This window comes from Manis pentadactyla, chromosome 18 (assembly GCF_030020395.1).
Source record: "Manis pentadactyla isolate mManPen7 chromosome 18, mManPen7.hap1, whole genome shotgun sequence".
NCBI lineage: Eukaryota > Metazoa > Chordata > Mammalia > Pholidota > Manidae > Manis > Manis pentadactyla.
The window spans coordinates 23,079,499-23,103,798 of NC_080036.1; the positions used below are offsets into that span (position 1 = coordinate 23,079,499).

The following is a 24,300-nucleotide window of genomic DNA, read 5'->3' on the forward strand; positions in this document are numbered from 1 at the left end:
AAGCCACTGTGGTGGGGTGTCTGAAGCTAAATGATGGCCCAACTGCTACTGTAGCCTCAGCCTCTGGCAAGGAGAACTGGACATGGGCTCACGCATCACAGAAGACTTCTCAGGATGCAGCCTGCTTCTAGCTCACATCCAGTGGCCAGGAAGTGCCCCCACGTGACTCAGCTGGGGTGCTGCTCATCCACACAGTGAGCTGAGAGGCTTGGAGCATCATGACGGCATTTCTCTAGCTCACTCCAGACTGGCCATCAGTGACGGGAGCGGAGAGGCTTGATTAAACCTCTGCCATGAACCAGAAAGGTTCTGGCTCCATTCTGTCTGCTTTTCTGGCTCTGAATGGAAAAGGAACACTGTGGGTATGGGGGGCCCATTTCAGTAAGATGCAGATGGCCAGAGAAGACCGGGAAGACGGCCCTACCAGCACCTTGGCTGGGGCAATAGAGAAGCTTCAAGTTTTATCTCCTAATCACCTAGTGCGATGTCTAGCACATACTACCTGTTCATTATGTTTTATTCATTCATTCATTTAAGTTTCAGGGTGAAGCCGGGAGAAAGTCATTCATGCATGGATATACTAAACGAAGCAGATAGTTCACAGAAGTACAAGCATAAAATCCCTCCCACTCCTAGGTCTACTTCTCTTCCTGTTGCCAAATTTTTGCTTATCTTTTCAGAAATAGCCGGTGAATATATGTTTAGTCAGATGAGACTAGAAGGGGCCACACCAGCCAACAACCCAAATAAAAGTGGCTCAAAATTAAAACTGAACAAGGTTTATTTCTCAGTCATGCCACATATCCTCCGTGAGCTGGTCAGGGGCTCTGATTGCAGAGGTTGCCGGTTATGATGCCACGGGGGAAGAGAACCGGAGGGGCTTGTATTGGCAGTTAAATGCTCCAGCTTTTAAGACATGCATCACTTTGGAAACTCATTGCCCAGAATGAGTCAGGCCGCCTGCCTCCCTTCCCCACCCCTCAGCTACAATGCAGCCAGGATGGCAAACCACGGATGCGCTCAGAAATGGGAGGACCAGCTTCCGGTTCTGGTGAATAGCACAACTGATGACCACACATACTCCTTGGCACTTAGCTTTTTAAATTTGTCTTCTATTTGGGAAATATATAGAGTGTTTAGAGCAGTGTCTGTCTCCTAAGTGTTTTCTATGATCATTTTTACCTCTATTACTTCCAAGACAGTAATATACAGTATTTTTACTGACAGAGCCTTCTCACTGAATAGATGTCTCTTGAATGACCGAATGGATGTTAAAGCTCCACTTATGTCTGTCTCTGGTGCTGTGGGGAAAGAAGAGGGAGGGAAAGTTGTGGTTTAGGAACTCAGTAGACATAATGCAGAGACAACCCTGCAGAAAAAGTCTAGGCCAGTGCAGGGAAGAAAGATGTGGGTATTGGAGTTTTGGGCAAAGTTCCCGCACTGTGCTGAGCCTCAGGACCTGACGCCAGCTCTGCATTTGATGGCCTTCTGGGTCCACATAATGACAGGCACAACTGGGCTGACTCGTGTTTTTTGCCTGGGAAAGGACAGAGGTTGGCCTGCCACCAAAGCCCTGGCTGCCTCTTGGATTGAATTCCTCCAGCCATGCAGGACAACCACACAGAGCCCTTTAAAAGGCACTTGTGATGATTTAATTAAATCTGGCAGATTTTTAAAAAACTGCTAACTGGAGACCTCAACCTTATTTCCCATCTATTTTTTTTTTTCCTGCTAATAAAGATTAACAGCCAGCTTAACTCCTTCCTCCATCCCAGAACTGTATTGCTAATGAACATCCCAAGGGAACATGGCTTCTGCTCCCCTTGAATGAAGCTACTTCAGACACGTTGCAGACAGAGGGCAAATATATGCAAGCAGCAAATCCGTCACCGGTTGGTGGAGAGCTCAGACCATCGCCCACAATCAGCGTGGACCTCTGGAACTAAAGGGCATTCAGACTGGCATTCAATGGCAAAGACATGGCTACTCCAGCCCAGAATGGTCCTTGTCTTCAGAATATGATGATCTCTGGCGCTTACACAAAGGTTCTTGAATGACTTTGGGATAAACCCACCTCAGAGTTGGTGGGCCATGTATGCAGAATAGGTCAGGGATAAAATGACCTGAGAACTAGACTGTTTTGTCCCCTGGACTCAGGTGAGTAGATCATTACTAAAAACATCATCTGAATAAGGAAGTGGGTGAGCAGGGAATTAGCAACGATGTAGAATTACCTCCCCTGATCCCCCAGGTTAGCTCTGAATGGTCAGCCTGGCACCACTTAGGACATTACTGAGGCTCAGTTTCCTGGTGGGGGGTTGACCACAGAGGAGTCTTGAGACTTGCAGGCAGTGGACCCTGCTCCCCCAAGGCCTCCTCAGACCCAGTGTGTTTGCACACTCCCCCAGATCTCTGCTGTGGTGTGTTGCAATGTTTGCTCTTCCCTGTAAAATCCATCCCATTCAGTTCACCATCGTTATCACCAGTCTCCCAAACCCATGGATCAGTCCAGGACCCATTCTCTCAAGACTTTGCTCTCTAAACCTAAAGGGACAATCAGCATTTTAAAGCCCCTAAAGCAGTGATTAGAGCATGGAGGGGCAGTATGCCCCATAACTGGGGGGTTAGAATCCCTGGGGCATGGGGAGAGGTGGGTAGGTTAAGAAGTGGTCAGAACAATTAGGCTTTGCCCTGTTTTTTTTTTTCATCATAATGTTCTGTTTATTTGGAAATTCCAAATAACTCTAAAGAATGCCATGAGGTTTTTATGTTTGTCGAAAGAGGGTCTGCATTTGGAAATTGGGTAAATGTGCACATAAGTGTCATTAAGGTCTGCATAGCTCCATTGATGTCCATGTTTTAAAGAAGGACTGTTGGAGACTTGAGCCAAAATGCTCAAAATAAACCTATATTTAACAGGATATTGGACTCCACTGGGGGCAATCTTTCGTCAGAGAGGTTCTTCTCTCTGTTCTAGCTACACCATTATGTCGGCACCCAGGGCTTCAGAAAGAGATCTGCTATCTCCACCTTTCTCACCAACAGCCTGCAGAGTCTTTAGAAAGAGGGCCAATTCTGCAAATGTGGTCAGAACAATTACTGAGGCTCAGTTTCCTGGTGGGTGGTTGACCACAGAGGAGTCTTGAGACTTGCATGCAGTGGGCCCTGGCTAGAGCCGGGGTCTTCTGACCATTAGCCCGCTGTTCAGAGTTGGTGGTCTCCCTTTGAATGAAGCTACTTTAGCTACATTGCAGACACTGGTCCCTCTGATCTTTTTTTAAAATATTTCTCTCTTTTGATTTTCAAATTGAATTATAGTTGCTATACAATATTATAGTGGCTTCAAGTATACAACAGAGTGATTTGACAGTTGTATACATTATTAAATCCTCACCTCAACTAGTGTTCTAGTTAGAATGGCCACTAACCAAAAGACAAGAAATACCAAGTGTTGGTGAGGATGCATAAGAAAGGGAACTCTCCTACACTGTTAGGAATGTGAATTGGTACAGCCACTGTGGAAAGCAGTATGGAGATTCTGTCACATAAAAAGATGTTACAGAACACTGACTATATTCTCTAGGCTGTACTTTCATCACCATGGCTAATTTATATAATGATTAAGATTATGTGCCTCTCTCTCCCCTTCACCTATTTCACCCACCTACCCAAAACCCTCCCCCATGGTAACCATCAGTCACTTCTTAGTGTCTATGAGTCAATCACTGTTTTGTTCATTTTGTTTTGTTTTGTTTTCAGATTCCACATATAAATGAAATAACGTGGTATTTGTCTCTCTCTGCCTGGTTTATTTCACTTAGCATAATACCCTCAAGTCCATCCATGTTGTCCCAAATGGCAGAATTTCTTTCTTGAGGTACCAGATGTCCACAAGCTGGAGAACAAAAGCCATCAAAATCCTGGCTTTTAAATGAAAAGCTCCCACTCATGCCTGAGGGAAGAATCAGTAGGACAGCCACCACAGGTAGTGTTTTCCCCACCAGAAAAGAGTTGAAAACATCACTGGGTTGCAGGAGCAGGAAGAGTGGGTAATGAAGGGAGAGAGAGTGACAGGTGAAGACCTTCTAAGATTTACTTCAAGGAAGGGGGGCTGTGTTATGAGTTAACTTGTGTCCCCCAAAACATCCTAAGCTCCTTCCCCCAGTACCTGTGACTGTGACCTTATTTGGAAATAAGATCTTTACAGATGAAATCAAGCTGAGGCCATACTGGTGTCCCTGTGAGAAGAGGAGATTTGAACACAGACACGGAGAGACACAGGAGAAAGGCCACGTGAAAGCAAAGGCAGAGACTGGCATGATGCATCTACAAGCCAAAGAAGGTCAAGAATTACTGGCAACTACCAGAAACTAGAAGAGACAAGGAAGCTTCCTCCTCTAGCACCTGCAGGGAGAGCATGGCCCTGCTGCCACCTTGATTTCAGACTTCCAGCCTCCAGAACTGAGTATGTTTCTGTTGTTTTAAGCCACTCATTTCTGGTCATTTGCTACAGCAGCCCTAGGAAACTATTACAGGTATGTAACTCTGGGGGGAAAATAAGTCCCCAGCTTGCAGAAATTACCTTTGAAGCTGAAGTCAGTCAAAGGGAGAAATAAAGTGGGAGAAACCATTTATTGCTTATTAGCAGTTGTCTACTTCTGCTTGCCCGTCTCTCTCGCCACCCAGCTGCAAAAAGGGACCCCACCAAACCTCTCCCATCCAGATAAACCCTCGCTCCCCTCACCCTTGTATTCACCTATTGATATGGAGATGGCTTCTCTGCATGTCTTGGAAACACCTATTGATATGGAGATGCACTAAGGCCAGGCAAGAGATTCTGGAACTATTGCTATTTTAGCTGTAAGGTAGTATTCTGAAACAACACAATTCACAGGAGAATTTAGGGATGCAAGGGTACAGGGAAGCCTAGGAGGCAGCAGGCTTGTACCTCACGTCATTGGAGTAGTAACGAGGGGGCTGTCAAAGTCAGGGAGAGCCAGAGAGTTCTCAGCGGGATGTGGGAAGGAATATGAATTTTCCTGTATCCTCAAGAAGGGCATTAGCCACGAGAGCAGGTCCTGACAGGCTTATGGTCACAATGAAGTCTGCACCAGCTGCCGCTGGCTGGGGCACTGGGGCTGGGGATCAGAAAGAAATGCAAACACATCGGCAGATTCCTGCATCGTCTGACCCTACCCACAAGGATTCGAGGGGCTCATAAGTGATATCCCTGTTCATCACTGAAGTTCAGAATGATTGACAGGTTGACACAGAAGTCGGGCATTTATAAATCTGCATGTCATCTTTACAAGTGAGGAAGGCAAAATAGGAGAACGTTGCTGAGTTGAACAGGACACAGTTCAGTGTCCAGTGGACAGAGGTATTTACAGAAGGCAGAGGGCCCGGCGACCCTTCTGTGGGAGGGGCTTTCTGCCACATGACTATACATACGTGTCTCTCAACCTAGAAACAGGGATGGGGAATATGAATTCTTTTCTTCCTCCTGCGCAGGATGGACATTGCGATGCCTGCTAAGGCTCCCTGAACTCCTGGGAAAAGAAGGGGAGGGGGAAACCTGGAAGCGTTTGCATTTAAACTTGAAATGCTACACATTGACCCAGACTAAGACACTGTCTTCTGCCTTCAAACAGGACAGGGCTTCGGATAAGTTGGGTTGTGGCAAAATGAAGTCACATTTCTTGCAAAACCAGAGTTTTATGAACTGGATCTATACCTGCTGCACAGGCAAACAGAGAGCTCCCTGGGGGATACTGGGAGGTAAGCCACAAACCATGACCTTCTGGGTTTGATCGAAAGGGGGCAGTTCTGTGGTTCCGCAAACCCTCGGTGCCCAGGGCTTTCCTTTCCCTGAGGGCAATAGGCAGAAACCCTGCTTGCTTGGTGGCGGACCTCCTGGTTCTTAGACATCCCCTGGGCAGTTTTCAGGTGGTCAGAGCACTCTGCAAATTGATGGAGTAGCAGCCGGAGGAGTAGGAATCCCCACACGCATTGGCTCCACCTTGTACAACTGCAAACTGTCAGTGTAGGTCGGTGGTGCAGGAGGCCGGAACTGCCTTGAGAGACTGGCGGCTTTGGGAGAGCAGAGTTCCTCTGTTCTTTCAAAACGCCCCTGGCCCCTGCCCTTGGTAATGGCCGCACAGGGGGAGGCAACCCAGTTGTCAGCAGCACTGATGCGCCCAGAGGGACCTTCCCCAGAAGCAGGTTTCCGGCAGGCTCTGGCAGGAGGGCCTTGGCAAGGGGAATCATGGAAGTTTGCTATTTCTATCTCACAGGGAACTTTGATTCTTCCTTTGATTAGTCTTTCCCTTTGGTAGCGAGCAGCTCGTCCCTGCTGCACGCGGGCACATAGCCGCTTAGGGTGTGTCCGCCACGTGCGCTGGGAGTCGCTGTGCACATTCATCTACGCTCACCCTCCCATCCCCCACGCCGTGCTGTGTGCCGCGCTGCTGCCCAGCCAGGCAGGGAAACACGGCTTCCAGGTTCCCCGTGCCACTCAAGCCTAGGGTGCCAGAATTAGGCAAGAGTTTGCTTCATTTACACGAGTGACTTCTTCCTCCCACAAAGACACAAAAGAGCCTCCTAGAGTGATTTACATTTCTTGGCCCGTGGATAAACTAGTTTTCATTTAAACGTGGAAAAACCTGGTCTGTTTTTATGCCTTAGCTAAATGCATTAGTGAGCACTTCATTTGGCATTTATTTGACTTATGCTAGGAGCCAGAGTAAACATGAAATTTGTTTACGTTTCTGATACATTTTCACCGCCATTTGTGAAGCACCTGCTGTGTGTTAGATACGCCTGGGGGCAAGGGGCTGCCTAAGTCTTGGTCTTACCTCCTGGAAGCCGAAGGGGAAGCCCTTTGCTGGGAGGCGTGCAGCGTGCCCTCCGTGTACTCGGTGCTTCGTGGAGCAGAATGTGAGGGCGGGGGCAGGTCTCTGTTATGTCAGGGTTCTCAGTAGGGAGCTTAATTACATATATTATTGGCCCCCAAAGGAAAAAAGAGGTCCATGTAGTGGGTCGAAGAACGTGCTTATTTCCATAGACGGCTTTTCCCAAACCAAGCTAAGGGATCAGATTCCGAAAGCAAGGTGAAACCCCAACCGATGGATTTCACGGTTAGTGCTGAACCCTTGTGCCCAGAAACCTTCCCATCAGCTTCTGCTTGATAACATTTTCCCAAGGGACTAAGGAGTAACAAACATTTAATTTTTTTTTTCTAGATATTTTTTAATGTATAACGTTTTTATTACATAGATAAAATCATAATATATGTTCAAAATGTCATGGTCTGTTTTTATGACTCAGCTAAATGCATTAGTGAGCACTTTCCAACATTAATTGGTCCTCATAACTCCCTTTTACAAGTTGATTGTTGGATTATTAGGCTGTCCCCAGTTTTTTATGAGAATAAGCAAAATGATTAAAGACAGCTTTGTCCATAAAAGTTCTTCTCTGGATCTGTTTTTTAATTTTGTACCTATAGATTTTTGATATGTAGGAGTATTACTTCTTAGGTCGTCAAATCCGCTCGTCTGTTCTCTTATCATCTCTACTCCTGGAGTCTGTCAGCACTGCTATGAGGGTTCTGAAGCCACACACAGCACAGAGAAGCACGGAGCATGGAAAGGACCTCATTTTAGGGTACCTGGCTGCTGGTTGCTAAATCCACCTGTAAGTATGTTTGTTGGCAGAAGTCCCTGTATGGCTTTGGAATATGCTTGTTTCTTGACTTTCTGATGTTTTTGTGAGTTATGTCCTGTTCCATCAGGAAATGAGTTATTGATGTTCACTAAACCTCCTGGTTCTTGGGGTTCCGATGGAGAACCCAGACACTTGTGGAATGTTTCTGTGCTTGTTTTCTGTTACTCCTTCCCATCTCCCTCCCTGCTTCTCAGGGCACCTTCTTGTTGCCTTTACTGGGTGCCCTTCTTTGTTCCCTTGATGCATTTGCTCTCCAAGGTGCTCTTCCAGCAGCAGTTTTTAAGGGGCACCAAGCAAGGTGGATGTTTTTATTCTGATATGTGTTGGGACACTGCAGTAGAGGTTAATAGATGCCAAGCTGTTTGCTGAGATTCTGTTCTCTTGATCCACAAAGGTCCTATAGCATCAGTGCTGGTCTAGGGCTTGGCCAGGTGTGGATGATGAGCAAATGTTTGTTGAGTGAATACTAAAACTATACTAATGAGAAGGAAGGAAGGAGGCTCTTTAGTGGATAAACACATAATTCAAATTGATGAAATAGGGAATAATCTTATGGGAGGTATATATACATTTACTGTGAGTTATCAAGCATTTTTGGAGCATATTTTGCATGTACTGCTAGAATCCTAAAGGGAGGAGGTAGTATTTGCTCTGACAGTGTCTTCAAACAAGATTAGGAAAGACAAGATAGTGGGCAGCTAGCTGATTCTTTCAAATTCTTTTCCCATCATCAATGCCTAACCTGACAGCTTATTTAACCAGGTTCTAGGGAAAAGTCCACTGCTGGGATTTAAACAATTCCCACATCTGACCTTCCAGTATATGCATGGTTATCATACTTGGAGAGAGTCAATTTGGTAACCAAGGCTCCACAAGAATCTCTCAAAATAGCCACAGATATTTGCACAGTGCCTACACATAAGTAATTTTATTCTCAGAACAACCCTGGGAGGCTGGAAGGGAATGCTTTGTTACCACTGTCATCTTCATTTTATGAATGAGTAAACATACTTGGCAAGGTTAAGCAATTTGCTGAGAGGCATACGGCTGACAGGCATGAACTGAAGATCTGAACTTGAATCTGACTCCAGATCTTTCTACTGTCAAACAATGGTGAAGAGACGGTAGAGAGAAAGAAGAATCTTCATCCAGATGTCTTGATTCATATTTGTTTTAAAATGTACTCGATTCTTTGGCCCGTAGAGATTTGTAAACCACTTAGGCAAGGGGCTTTCACTTCATCCATCAGAATTGGCTGCCACAATTCTGCCAGGGCAATGCAAGCTGTTATCAAGAACACCAAAAATTAGTTTTAGATGAAAGAAGAAAGTTTCCTTCTCAATTTTATATCTTCTGGTTTATGAACAAAAAAAAATTTGAATTCTGAATTAAAAAGAACAAAGGCCATTGTAGTGGATTGAGTAAGTAACCCCTCAAAAGATAGTCTTAACTTCCAGTACCTATGAATATAACCTTACTTGGAAATATGATCGTTGCAGATGTAATTAAGTTAAGGATCTTGGCATGAGATCATTCTGGATTTAGGGATGAGCCCTAAATCCAAAGACTGGTATTCTTATAAGAGAAAGGAGAGGAAGATTTGAGACACAAATAGACATGGGGGAAAGGCCACATGAATCTGGAGGTAGAGATTGGAATTATGCTGTGAAAAATCCCAGCAACATCTGGAGTTACCAAAAGCTGGAAGAGGAAAGGGGCAATTCCCCGCTGGAGCCTTCGGACAGAGAGCACAGTCCCGCTCGCGCCTTGGTTGTCCGACTTCCGGCCTTCAGAACTGCTAGAGGATCCATTTCTGTTATTTTAAGCCACCAAGTTAGTATAATTCACGATGGCAGCCCCAGGAAACGAATGCAGATTTTGCTACCAGGAAATGGAATGTTGCTCTAACAAATACCTATAAATGGGAAAGCGGCTTTGGAACTGAATAATGGGCCAAGGCTGGAAGAATTTGGGAAGCATGATAGAAAAGCCTTGGACTGCATCTCCCACTGGGAGCACCTCAAGGAGCCCCCACCAGGTGCCCTTGGTGGGTGAGGATGTTCCCACCCTAGAGAATCCACTCAGCAACTGGAAGGCCAGCCTGGGCCCCAGGCCTTGTGCTCAGTGCCACCCTGCTCGTGAGACCCTCCCAAGGTGTCTGCTGAGTGGGGCCTCCCCTAGTGCCTGCCCAGAAGCCGGATGCAGAGGTGCCTTATCATGTTGGCACCTGCAGAAGTTGATGCCCCAGGCCAGAGATAGAATGGAAATCAGGATGTGATGGGACCCCTCCTCAGGTGAAGGATGTCTGTGGAGACTTGGCCCCCTCAGCACATGCAGGGATGTGTGCATCCCCTCTGAGGGGGAGGTAGTGGGTTTAGGGAGACCAGAGTGCCAGCTTTGGGGCCAAACATGCAGGGGAGTGAACCCAGACTCCACTGCTTAGTGACCCCATGACTGTGGAAAAGTTACTGAACCTCCCTGAACGTCCTTATCACCATCCGCAAGTGGGGACGACCATACCCACCTTCCAGTTATTATGAGAATTAAATGAGATACAAGATGTAATAACAGGGCAGTGAGCCTAACCCAGTGGCTGGCATTTAGGGGACACTCAATGAATGGTTAGACCCCTTCTCTTTGAATGAGGACTATTTTCAATTGAGTTCCGGTGGCCAAGCCCTGACTGACTCCCCGCTCTGTGCTGTGCATGTACCATTCTGGGAACACACAGATGCATCTAATGAAAAAGTCCTTATAGATCAAGAGCTTGAGAAGGTCGCAATGGAGACATGTAAACAATAATTATCATGGTTAGAGAAAGTGTAACAAGGAAATACTAGTTGTTTTACAGGACTGAGTTTTCCCAGCATAACAGTTCAAGAAGTTGCCCAGAAACATGGTTCTCTCTCCCTCTCTAGGGGCGAATAATCAAAAGATGCCATTTGAGAAAGAAAGGGAGCTTCCTCGGTTTTCTCAGTCAGCTCAGGCTGCTATACAAAAGACCACGGACTGCAGGGCCTACACAAACAGACAAAAACCACATTTGTCTCTCAGGGTTCTGGAGGCTGGGCAATCCAAGATCAAGGTGCTGGCAGAGTTGGTTCCTGGCAAGGGCCCTCCTCCTAGTCTGCTCATCGCCACCTTCTTGCTGTGTGCCACATGGAGGAAAGAGGAGAAGAGAGAGCTCTGGTGTCTCTTCTGGTAAGGGCACTAATCCCATCAGGGGGCCCTGCTCTCATGATCTCACTGAACCCTAATTACCTCTCAAAGGCCCCACCCCCAAATACCAACCCACTGGGAAGTAAGGCTTCAACATATGAATTTGGGATGATTCAAATGATCAGTCCATAACACAGATGGGCCAAAGGGAAAGGACAGTCAGGCCAAGGCCTGAGACCCTGAGTTGGTGCATCAGGGGGATCCCTAGGCATCCTGGGTGAAGGGTGAACCTTCAGTTGCAGGGCAGGGGAGATGATGCTAAAGTGGTCGCAGAGCCGAGATATACAGACCCGGTGTGTCATGCGGAGGCACTCTGAAGTTCCCCTGAAAGGTGCTGGGAGGCACTGAAGACTTGTAAGCAAGGATCCTGTGGTCAGATATGCTTTTAAGGATCCACTGCAGCTGCTGAGAGGGGCATGGTTTAGAGGCAGAGCAGGGTGGAGGGAGGGAGACACCAGTCCTCTGTGTCCATGGCTCAGGGAAGAGCTACTAATGGCCTGGACCAAAGTAGGAGGTCCCACTCTTCCGCCCACAGTACAGTATTGTCTCCAGTCTACCTGCAAAGTCATCCAAAGACCGTCCAATGGGGGTCTTGGTTTTTGGAGAACTGGTTTCTAACTGCCTAGGAGGAAGACAACATTGGTACCAGCTTTTATACTTGATTGATGCAATACTACCACTCAGGGCACTTGGTGCAAATTACTTAGCTTCTCTAATGCTTGGCACTTCTGCCTAGAAGATGGGGTGATACCATTACTCAGAGATTAAATGGGATAACATGTGCAGCATGCCCGGAAGAGAGCTGTGGTGCCAGGAAGTGCTCTATGCAATTAGCTATGAACAGTGGAAAGGTTAAAGGAAGGAGACAAATGTCCCATGTCACATCCAGGTCCTTTCCTCATTCTCTAACCAGGCTTACAACCAGGGTAAGAATTGATTCCAGCTTTGAGGTGAAAGAATTTAGCAATGGAAAAATCTGTTCCAACTGACAAATGCAAGGCTGTTGAGGATTGAGAGCACTTTGTGTTCTCTGCTAAGTGTAGGCCTTGCAGCCCCCGGTTAGGGTCTGGGATGATAAAGATGCTCTCTGAAGCACGTTGCTAACAGCGTTGGCGAGAAAGATCCCATAATGGCCAAATCTCCTGAAGGGCCCAGAGGCTTAGTGTGAAAAGGCGGTGGGTGGCTGGGTGAGCCCTTTGAGTGACACCAGGGCTGTTTGTGTATCAGCTGAATCACTGTTTTTATTAAAACAACTCAAATGGAAAATTTCAAGACTAAAATACATCACTTCTAATCCCACAACTCTATGAAACAGATTTCACTTAACAAGCTGCTTTTTGCCCCTTTTCTGTTTGCATACATGTATCCACACACACCCGTATCTGCAAATCTATATGGCTGCATTTGTACTTTTAATTGACCTATGAAACATATTTTAGTTTTGAGGATTGTCATTAGAATACATACCTCTATCTTTGTTCCATGTTTTTCATAATTGTCATTTTATAAGTATAAGCTGTTCCTTCAAGATGGTATATTTCATAGTTACTTAACTGCATTTTTTTTTTTTTTTTTGCTTTGGGGACCTTAGATCACTTCCAATTTTTTTTTTTTTGGCAAAACTTTAGTAAATATATACATGCACACAGCCTTCTTAGGAACGATTGCCTTAGGGAAAATCCTCAGAAATGAAGTTTCTGGGAAGCAGTCCATGTGTAAACTTGCTGGTTCTGGTGCCAGGCAGATACAAATTCAGATCTTGGTTCTACTGTTTACTAGGAGTGTCACTCTGATTTGTGTTGTTTAACCCCCATCCCTTCATTTGATGATGCATATCAGTCAGGTATTGCTGCCTAACAAACAAGCACAAAATATCAGTGGGATGTAATAATAAGCATTTGTTAGGTTACACATCCGTGGGTTGCCTGGGGTTCAGCCAGGGTAGGCTGGGTTCAGTTCAGTGACTCCTTTTCACTGCAGCTCTGTGGGTTAGCTTAGCTGAGATGGCCTTATTCCGCTTATCTCCCATCCCCTTCCTGGTCACAGGCATGTTCGCCTCATGCAGAGCATACTTATAAAAGCTGTTTTAAGGTCCTTGTCTCCTGTTTCTATTATCTCTGTGATTTCTGGGTCTGTGTCTCTTGATTGATTTTTCTTGTGGTTACAGGTCATATTTTCCTGCTTGTTTGTTTGTCTGGTAATTTTTTTACTAGATGCTGGATGTAACACATTTTTATGTTGTTGCTTGCTGAATTTTGTTGTATGCCTTTATATAGTATTGGGTTTTATTTTGGTATGCAGTTACATTATTTGGAATCAAATCGATATTTTTGAAGTTTTTATGCTTTCTTAGGGCTGGTCAGAGTGACCTTTAGTTAGGGCTAATTTGACCCTACTGCTAAGTCAATATGCTTCTGAGCATTTTACCCATTACCGCATGTATTAAGAGGTCTTTCTGCTGTGGTGGTACAGACTGTACCCAGCCCTGAATGAGCTCTGGAAATTGTTCTATTTACTCTTTTCTGGTTGTTCTCTCCCCATTCATCAGTAGTTTTCTCTCAAACATATGCAGATCAGTACTCAGCACCAGACTCAACATTCTTGTGTAGCTTCATCCTGCCTTCCTACAAATGCTAGTGTCCCCGGACTCACTGAATCCTTTATTATGTCACCTCAACTCAAGGAGACCACCTGGCTCTATCTGGATTCCAGCTTCTTGTGCTGAAGCCTGGAGAATACCACAGCCTAGGGCAACTGTAGGGCTCACCTCTGTTGTTTCTTTCTCTTGGTGATTACAGTCCTTAGATACCTATTATCCAATGTATGATAAACGTTATTTTAGATAAAGTTGCATGGTTACTCAGTTGTGTAATCCATTCCTGGTTGTTCCATATTTGCTGGAATTAGGTATGATGTTTGACGTTGCTCTGTGTATGGGTGCTTTTAGCTTGTAAGAGAGCTGGACCCTCACCTCTTTGAAGTCCTTGACATCACCAGTTTTGTATCTGACACTGCAGGCCAGGGTTTCTCAAATACTGTTGACAGTCTGGGCTGGAAAATTCTTTGTTGTGGGGGGCTGTTCTGTGTGTTTAGAGTGTTTATCAGCATTCATAGCCTCTACCTACTAGATGCCAATGGCACAATCCCCCCTCCTGCCCCCTCCTAGATAGGACAACCCAAATGTCTCCAGACATTGCCAAATCGTCCCCTAGGTGCCCTAATATATAACTTCTGGTTCAGGCCATCCAGTTGGTAGAAAAGTCCTCACTTACACCCTCTATGTATGTATATCACCCTATTCCCTGGATTATGTGCAGAGATGTGCCCTTTCAACTAAGGGTGTATGTACCTCAGTGGGAAGATGTTTCATTGTTCAACATGTGCAGTGATTTACTATGACTTTAGATGCCTTTTGTTCCGATGACTTTGGTAGAGAACATAGGAGACAGACTCTGAACCTAAAGGCATCAGTTTAAGGTAAAGGGGGAATGACTGACAGGGATCATTTTCTGAGTCGGCATGTCTTCTGGGAGTTTCGTAATGGAAATATCAACAAGTGTCATGGAAATGGCATTCTCAGTGCTTTTTGTATGTTTTGGAGCAAGAATAAATAATTATTGAGTTCTGACCCCTGTAATTTACATCTGAAAAATATGCCATTAATGAGAAGAAAAACAGATTTATCTCAGTATTCTGGAGACCAGGCCTCTCTTAGAATGAATCAATAGATATAACCATTGCTGTAAAAATGAGGACAAATAGGAATGTTGCCACCAGTTAATAAAACTCAAGGCAAGTCAAAGGTTATTGACTATTAAATAGAAATGGGAATCTCTAATGAACTGCCTCAAAAGCAGCTTATATCTTTAACCTACTGAATAGTTCTTTTTTTTACTTGAAAATTTGTACAGTTTATTTTCATTGAAATATTAGGAAGTCCAAATGAACAAAAAGAAAAATATAAAACGACTGCTAGAAATAACGCTATTACATTGGTATACATCCACAAATAGCCTTTTATCTATGTCTGTCTCTTAACCCATATCTGCATCCATGTACCCACCTATCTTTTTAAAACAATTGAGATACTGTTATATGTAAGGTCTTATAACTGAGTTTTTACACATGACACTCTATCATAAACATCCCTCTACGTTAATAGACATAGAGCTCTATAAGCTTTAAAGTAGGTAAATAGTATTCCATTGAATGAATGGGGCATTCATGTATGTAAATAGTATCCCACTGAATGAATGGAACATTCCATTCCATTCATTCCCTTGAATGAATGAGGTGTCTGCTGTGCTCTGGTTCTCATTTGGGGTCTGGAGTCTTCTTGCAGCTCGTTCAGGTTGTTGGCTGAATTTGCTTCCTTGTAGTTATAGGATTGGAGTCCCTATTTTCTTGCTCTCAGCTGGGGACTACTCTCAGCTCCTAGAGGCCACCCATAGTTCCTTGTCACATGGTCCCCTTAGGCAGTTTAGAGCATGGACGTCCACCTTCTTCCAGACTAGCGGGAGCTCTCTGACTTCATTCCTCTCCAACCCTTAGATCCCAGTTAAGAGCTACCTGATAGGTCAGGTACACCCAGGATAATCTTCCTTTTAATTAATTCAACTGACTAAGGTTCTTAATGACATCTGATCAAAGTCTTTCTTGCCATATGTTATTATGCACCCATAGGAGTGGTATCCCATTCTATTTATAGGTCCTGCCCAAGGGCAGGGGATCATACAGGGCATGTGTGCCAGGGGGATCATCTCAGAATTGTATCACATCCATAGTTCTAGTCTAAGAAAACTGCTCTTGACATTTTGGCTATATTCTAGACTTTTGTCACCTTTATGTTTAAGCATTTCTTTAGAAAAAAATCATCGTTGTAATTATAGTGATCGGTTTGAATTGAATCCTTTATTTTCTTCATGATAATGTGCAGATGTATGAGGGCAAAATTCTGATGAGCATCACTTGAGAATTTTGATTGATATCTATTAGACTGAGTGTTTGTGTCTCCCCAAAATTCATATGTTGAAGCTTAACCTCCATGTGGTGGTATTGGGAGGTGAGGCCTTTGGGCAGGAATTAGTTTGAGATAAGGTCATGAAGGTGGAGCCCCCATGGGGTTAGTGCATTTTTAAGAACAGAAAGAGACCAGAGCTCTACCTACTATGTGAAGACACAGCGAGAAGATGGCCATCTACAAACCAGGAAGAGTGCCCTCAGGAGCAGAATCTACTGGCACCTTGATCTTGGACTTCCAGCCTTTGGAACTGTAAGAACTAAATGTCTATTGTTCAAGCCACACAGTCTGTGATATTTTGTTAGAGCAGCCCAAGCTGACTAAGACAATATTATGAATGGGATTTTTTCTCCCATTATATTTTCTAATTAACCTATTGGTATTGCGTGAATTTGAAGCCCTCCATATGATTCCTTTGCCATCCATTCTTCATCCTGGACATCAGGGAATATATGGGTCATGGATTTCTCTTATTTCTTCTATTGTTCTTACAAATGGGAGTTGAAGTACCAGAACAGATGAAGGACGGCTTCTCTGAGACAGACTTTCTTTCACTGATGAAATATTTATGATGACACGTTGCCTAGCAATGGTCACCAGATGTGCATATACTGAGACACTCAAGGGGGCATTTCCCCAGGAGACAAACAAAGAGAAAAACCAGCCTAACAAACACAACCTCGGCTTCCTTGATGAAATTCCTACTCGTTTCAGGCAATGACAATGTTTAATGGGGAAACGGTCATGTTGGGTGGAATAATTTATCGGCTGGGTGAGAGTCAGGCAGGAGGAAGGCTTCAAAGGTATAAAAGCAGACAGATTGTCAGGGAGCACTTATCTGCCATGTAGCAAAATGTTTTACTTTCGTTACTGCCCACTGACAAGTATCCTGACAATATCATCCTTGTCCCTGTCTGTCACCTGGCCTGGTTCTGACTGTCAAACTGTGGGGCTCGTTAGGGTAAACCAGCCCTCCTGGGTTTAGGTTCCTGGATTCAGGACCAGTTCCTTTCAGGTTGCTGGCTTCCAGGTATTAGAATGTTCCACAAAGAAGGGGGCTGGGAAGGAATCCTATTTAAAATGTATTGTGTCAAAACATAATTCTTTTGAGGGAGGAGGTGTTCAAAGACTATACACTTACTCAAAAGTCATTTTTCTCTTCCCAGGTGTTACCTGTAGAAACCACTGTCACAGGCCTAACTGCTCCCCTCACTTTTGCTCTTCTTTCTTCCTATTTTTAATCACCAAGTACATTTTTTCCCGGTCTTCCAAGACCCCTGTGGATAAAGTGAAGGTTTCTGTGCCCAGGATTCTCCCCTGGCCCTGGTTGGCTTGCTCACTACACGTGTGGGCAATACGTCGTTACTGACTCTATATAAAGAGCTCCGCCCAGTGCTCTGGGTGGCAGGGTGGCACGGCTGCAAGGCTGCAGATCAGGGACAGAGACTGAGGCAGCTGCGTGGGTGGAGAGGCCCAGAGGCAGAGACCTGCTTGCTGGGTGCAGACTAGCTCTGAGTGGACGGGAATATAGTGATTGACTTGCCACTGTGGGAATAAAGTTGGGTATAAACCCTTTCACCCCAAGAACTTTCCATTGTCATTTCTCAGTCTCATTGAATCCATAGTGAACTTCTCCAGGGCTGAAACCCACTGGCAAGACACCCCCATATTTTGAAACTAGAATCACTATACCAAGTAAATGTAATTCCAGACAAAAGCAAAGAAACATAACACCTTCATGGATGTGTAGCCTTAACACGGGTAAGTGTGCTATTTCTACTAAACATTTCCTGATATTGAAAATAGCTCAACAATCTCATCATTTCCTTTGTGGATGCCAAGGACCAGAGCAGCCCTTGGAAATCACAATTTGAATCTGTCCTCTCCACTTTCCAGATGAGGAAAGTTTCCAGAACCCCTCAAACTAACAAAAATTACCTAGGAGGTAATTTTTTGTACTCATGAGCACAAAGCATGGAAGCTGGGACACCAGCCTCAGAGACTGTCGGAGATACGATGACACATTGGAATCATCTGAGGAGTTTAAAAATCACTGACACCTCGATCCAGAGATTCTAATTTCATTGGTCAGGGGCGACGCCAGGGCATCTGATTCTTACGGGCTGCTGAGGTTAGACAGGGCACCCATGCTTCCAAGCGTTGGGGGTGACTGACCAGGGATCTTTGAAGAGCTCCATTTCCTTAGGCCTACCTTACTGCTAGTACAGGAAGGACCTCAATTCAGAAATGAAGAGAGAGATCAGCTGGGCTTTCAAAGGAACTGGCTTATAAAAGCGACTCTGAAGGCTTTTGCAGAGACCTTATGAACCGTATGCAGCTGCAGGCAGAAGCTATGCCTGTAGCCCAGAGGGCTGGAGCAAGGAGGTTAACAAGTCTGAACACTGGACAAGTTGTAAGAGTCTCTAGAGGTCAATTTGCTCATCTGCACATGGACTTTTAGGACATAAGGGTCTTGCATGTAAAGTAATAGGAAGTAGGGGAGACGGCACTTCGAGTCAGCAGTTCCTGCTGTTAGGCAGGGACTGGAATCTGGCGCAGGAGCTGTCGTAATTTTTCAAGGTAAGCCAGCCATCCAGACTTTCATGTGACACCTCCTGAATCTTACATTTTGGCAACACATTTGAATGTTTTAAATCCACTGTTGGGGATGGTATTAGTTGGTAACACTCAGCCTCTCCCAGGCAGCAGTTTGTAAATCAGACCCACGTTATTTCTTTTCCAGCTCTAACTTTTAAGAATCCTCAGTTGGGGTGGGTCTATGTGAGGGTTGCACCAACCATAAGAAACCCGAGAGAGCCTATTTGGGTGGGTCACTCTTCTTTTACAGTTGAAAAGTTCATTTTGTCTTGGTCCTATCAGCCCTGGCTCTTGCAGCCTGCATGCTCTTAAGTACCCACAAACAGCAGGTGCAGCTTGACCCCCTCTGAGTCTCACTATCTCCCCCTCTGAAATGGAGAACTTTGAGCAAAGGCTCCCAGTAAGCATGAGCTGCATGCTTTCTGCAAGCTGACAGATGCTCCTGGGGGTGAGGGTGCGCCGCGCAATCAATGTGGGGTCTGCTCTCCAGAGCTGAGGTCAGATCGTTTCAATAGGTTACAGTGTTAATCACTGAGCCTAAGTATAAGCCTACCTTCCCCTCTGCCTTCTCCCAGCTGGATTAGCTTCTAAAAATACCTCCAACAGCATCATACTCTGTCTGACGGGCCTGACAAGTTACAGTCATCAAAGTGGGTCCCTGCTGCTCAGCCAACAGGAGACGGTCCTTGGTCAAAGTTTCCTTGAAATCTGCCACCTTCCCCAGGTCAGCAGAGAACTGCTGGGCATTTTATTTAATATGAGAGCAAATACCCAACCATCTGGCCTGAAACAACAGCAGTAGCCAGCAAAGAACCTTCCTCTCTGATCCAGGCCTTCGTAGAGGGGGACCACCTGTACGTGTCAGCCCCTAATCAGGTCTGTTGAGAACATTCTGGTTTCTAGCTGTTGAGGCAGCCCAAGGTGTGCTCCCCAAAGGTTGCAGGGTGTGTTCATTGATACAGCACTTCTGGGAAGCACTTGTGTAGAAGGATCAAGATCCTTCAGAAGGTTTATATTGTATAATATTTGGTGAAAAAATGTACAAAATAGATAACAATATATTTTTCTAATCTATTAAGATAGGAATAAAAAGACCTCATGGAAATCTTAAAATGGACAATCTGAATGCTAGTGAGTCTATGGATAAATTTTGGATGCTTTGTGCTTTTTTATATTTACCAAACAACCGCAAACAGCTTGTACTACATTAACATGCTTTTAAAGAGTTTTTAATAGTTATTATTAAGTAGCATTTATAGTTTTGTGTAAAGTTTGGAGTGAAATGTTATTAGTTTTTAAATTGTCTTAAATGCTATTTTACTCTTAGTATAATACAGTTAGTAACTCTCAATGGTGATGGATATTACACTCTTTAAATTACATAAACTTTTATTGAAATCACAAGGATCAGGTCTGCAAATAACTGAACAAACTATTAAAAACATTTATACCCATTTGATAAAGTTTCCTTTCTGAGAAACCACCTTAAATAATGTTAAATATGGAAAACATCTAGGCATAAGAATATTCATCAGTTACTTATAAAAGGAAAAATTAGAAATTTAAATCTTCAGACATTTTAAAGTGTGTCTAAAGTAAAAGTATGAAATTATTAAAAATGATAACCATAAAAATTGTAGTAAAATGGAAGATCTGTATTTCAATGTTAAAAGCAAAAAAAAACCCCAGCAAACAAAACTGGATACAGTATCATCACAAGTGGAGATGATAATTAGCACTTACTATCTATAATTGTGAGAACTAAATGAAATAATGTATTTGAAACCCAAGCCAAAGTTGTGGACACACCCTGTTAGCTTTTAGTTTTCTGTGTACATGTAGATGTATGTTATAAAAAGACAAAAGGAAGGGTTATTGAATAATTCTTATTTGTGTGGAGTTGTGATTTACAGGAGGGCTTTTTCTGTATTTTCCAAATACATCATAATGAACCAATATTCCTTTAAATATGAGGGAAATAGATTGACCTTCCTTTTCTTTTTTTGTATAATTTTATGTTTGAATCCCCTACTAAATTAACACTGTTTGAGGGAAGGGAGAACCTTGGGATCCTCTTGAGAGCCTGGCTGAGCCGGCTCTTGTGTTGAGACGGTGGTAATAATGGCAATAGGGCAATGCTTAGGAAATCAAGTAGAGACGAAGCACCTGCAGACAGACTCAACCTCTCAAACAGGGCCAAGGAGGGAACAATTTGAAACACAGCTTAAGGATGGGCTGGAGGAGGAGACTTGCATGGGTTCGCCACCTCCCTCACGAGAAGTGGCTGGGTGCCGAGCAGGGATCTGCCTGGACAGATTTATAAACTCCACATCCATTCCAGAGGCACCTGATGTATTTTTATCTCAGTCAATCAGCAAAAAGCCATAGAGTGTCTGTGTCCTGTCTGACTTGCCCTAAGCCAACACCTAGCAAAAATGGCCTCCGTGATGCTCTGCTGGGGACGGTGCAGGGCCGAGTGGGGGAAAGAGGTGGTCCTGGTGGGTGGGGGCTGAACCCTTATTCAGGAAGGGGCTTATTTAGGAAGATGAACTTTGAGAAGGAACATCAATTTAACTTCCAGGGGGTCTTCCTGCTGTGGCTTTTATCCCAGCCCCTCCATTTCCTGTGATGTTTCCACCCCCAAGTGCATGTGTACATAAACTACTTAACTGTCTGGGAGGCTGGTGCTCGGTAAAAAGCTTTCCCAGTTTCATCATTTTGTCAGACGAGGTACATTAAATGATCTACTCCCACTGGGTGGTAGAAAGCATCAAGGGGTTGTCTACTTTAAAACAGGTCCTGGCTAAAGCTTTGGGCCAAGAAAAATCTTCATGCTGGGAGCTGTTTTCTACATGATGGCCAAGGAAGGGGGTCTCCTCACTATACCCCTTTTTCTACATTGGAGTAAAGATAATAAGTACAGGGTGGACAGGCAGGTGGCAGGAGGTCTCTGCCATCCACCCAGCTACTCATGTGGTCTCCTGGAAGGACTTGCTCTCACACCTTCCAGAAATGCCACTTTTTGCTTTGGGGCTGATGGAGGTGTGTGTCACTCCGACGTTTTTCTCTGTGGAGCTGTAGGTGGGGTCATTTGAGCAAAGGTACAGTCAGTTTCTCACTTGCCCATCTTTATTTCCACTTGGATTCAGAGCTGAGAAACTAATTTCCTGCTTTGATGCATGCAGAACCCAGAGGCAGTTTAACTTTTGATGACTGAGTTAAACTCTCAAAAGGGCTGAATGATCATTAGGATTTAAATTAAGGATTAAACACTCCATAAGGCTCCCAGTGTGAGCTCACTCTGAGTACAGGTTGCTTCCAGGCTGTCAGGGTGGAGGTGAAGAATGTAATTTAGAGTCTCCAGAGCCTCAGCTTGGACTGGTCAATGCAGATTCCGTCCTTGAACTTATAATGTAAAATCCCTGCTCCTCTTGTTGCAAAATCCAGATACATCTACAGTACCTATGTGCCAATTAGCTCAAAGCAGGCTCAGCAAATACTTGAAAAATCAAAGATTGTCTACTGTTAATCACTCTACTTGTCATACAATGGTTCTGGTTTCGTTTCTGCCATTGACATGCTGTGTGGTGCTGGACCAGCCGCTCAGCTTTCCTGGGCTTCTAAAATGAGATGGTTGGAACAGAGCAATGGTCTAGCTCAAACGTCGATGACGTTCTAGGCAGGGACTTCGGAGATCCCTGTTCTCATGGAGTAATCTTAACCTTTAAGGTCCCCATCTATTAGACATACAGATAAAATGCCACCAGACAATTTTTTTTGAATCTATGACACATGGGCAAAGCACTTTTGGAAATTCAAAAATTTACCATTATCTCTGCCCTTTGGCCACTGTGCTCTGCAGATGCTGATTCCATAATGTTTAATAAAGCGTTGAGGAGAAGACGTTTAGCACTGAGTAGTCTGGTTAACACTGCATACTGTATCACCCTCTTAAATGTGCGATGCACACTAGTTTTGTGGCCTGTGATATCCTGCTTAACTTTATGTAAGCAGCATCTTCCAGGCTATCCAACTGTGGAGATGTTTTAGCCCCGTAGCTCACAATTACCTTGCCCTACTAAACACTCTCCCTTTCCTGGAGCAGAGGGCCTTCAGCACCATTCTGGATAATGTGACTCACAGCCTAGCAACAGCCGGTTGAACTGGAGTTGGTGACCTCATGAACACAGGGCCAATCAGCTACAGTAGTCCACCTTTGACTTGTGATGTGCACTGAAGTAGTGAAGGACAACAGTCTTAGAGGAAGCAAGAGGCGCTAGGAGGATCACAACTGACAATATCTGCCTGGCATCCCTGATCCAGTTCATTCTGTCAACCTAGCTGACTGTATTCTTCTAATAGGTTCCCCTTTGCTGCTCAAGTCACTGTGATTGGTCTCTGTCACTTAGAATGGGAAATACCTAATTTAATATTTAATATTTTTTTTGAAGAATGCCAAATAGCATATCCTTGAATATGCAAAGGAATTTGCAATAATCTGTTCCAGAGTGCCTTGGGAGCTGCCTCTGGGCGAAGCCAGGGAGAATCTTAGCAAGTAGAACCAGGGTTTTGGTTGCTAATGGAACCAGCACTAGCGTTTAGCTGGTTGGTGTGTTGGTAGGTAAGTAGGGTGGTTTGGGTACAAGTCATCTCCAGGGCAAGTGGTGCAAAACAAGTCTAGATGAGCAGAATTGTGTCAGAAACAAGGGAGCATCCCACTTTAACATGCTAGTTGTTATTCTTTTAAGGAACAACAGGGGCTCAAGAGTATTCATCATTTTTTATTTTATGATGATTTGACATCTTTAGGAGGAAAGAAGAAGAAGGGCAAACAGCTTGCTGCCTGGGGAAAACTGTCCCTCCCAGGACTAGCTAATTTCTAGAGATAGCCTACATAGAACTGCTGTATCATATGGTAGATCTATGTTTAATTTTGGGGGGAAACTCCATATTGTTTTCCATAGTGCTTGGAACAATTTATATTCTCACCAGTAATATATAAGGGTCCCCCTTTCACCACATCCTCACCAGGACCTGTTGTCTCTTGTCGTCTTGATAGCCAGTCTAACAAGGGTGAGGTGATTCTGTGGTTTCAATTTGCATTTCTCTGATGATTAGATAAGTTGAGCATCTTTTCCTGTGTCTATTGGCCATTTTGATGTCCTCTTTGGAAAAATATCTAATTGTTCCCATTTTTTAATCAAATTGTTTTTGTTCTTATGGAGTTAACTGTATTTTAAAAATATAATTTGGATATTAACCTTTTATCCAATATATAGCTTACAAAAGTGTTCTCCCGTTCTATAGGTTGTTTACTCATTTTGTTAATTGTTTCTTTGGCTGTACAGAAGGTTTTGAGTTTGTAGTTCTATTTCTTGATTTTCCTTTTGTTTGTAATTTTGGTGTCATGGCCAAAAAATTATTTCAAGACCAGTAACTATGAACTGCTTTCCTACATTTCTCCCAGGAGGTTTATGGTATCAAGTCTTATGTTCAAGTCTTTGAGTCATTTCGAGTTAATTTTGTAAGTGATGTTAGATAGGACTACAATTTTTTAGTTCTGCATATGTTTTTCCTGTTTTCCCAATAATATTTGTTGAGTCTATCCTTTCCCCATAGGGTATTCTTGGCTGCCTTGTTGAATATTAGTTGACTGTGAAAGCTGGAGTTTAGTTTTTCACTCTCTATTCTTTTTTTCTTAGTGCTAAGTTAATTTATTATATATTTTTTTATTGAAGTAT

At 44.1% G+C, this 24,300-nt stretch overlaps 1 long non-coding RNA gene across 1 annotated transcript; it reads left to right on the forward strand.

Annotated features, from left to right (window-relative positions):
* Positions 1 to 4,175: 4,175 nt before the first annotated feature.
* Positions 4,176 to 7,694, forward strand: LOC130681502 (uncharacterized). Its single transcript, XR_008994702.1, has 3 exons — positions 4,176 to 4,465; positions 5,652 to 5,778; positions 7,583 to 7,694. It is a non-coding gene; the product is annotated as an uncharacterized LOC130681502 (long non-coding RNA).
* The last annotated feature ends 16,606 nt before the right edge of the window (positions 7,695 to 24,300 follow it).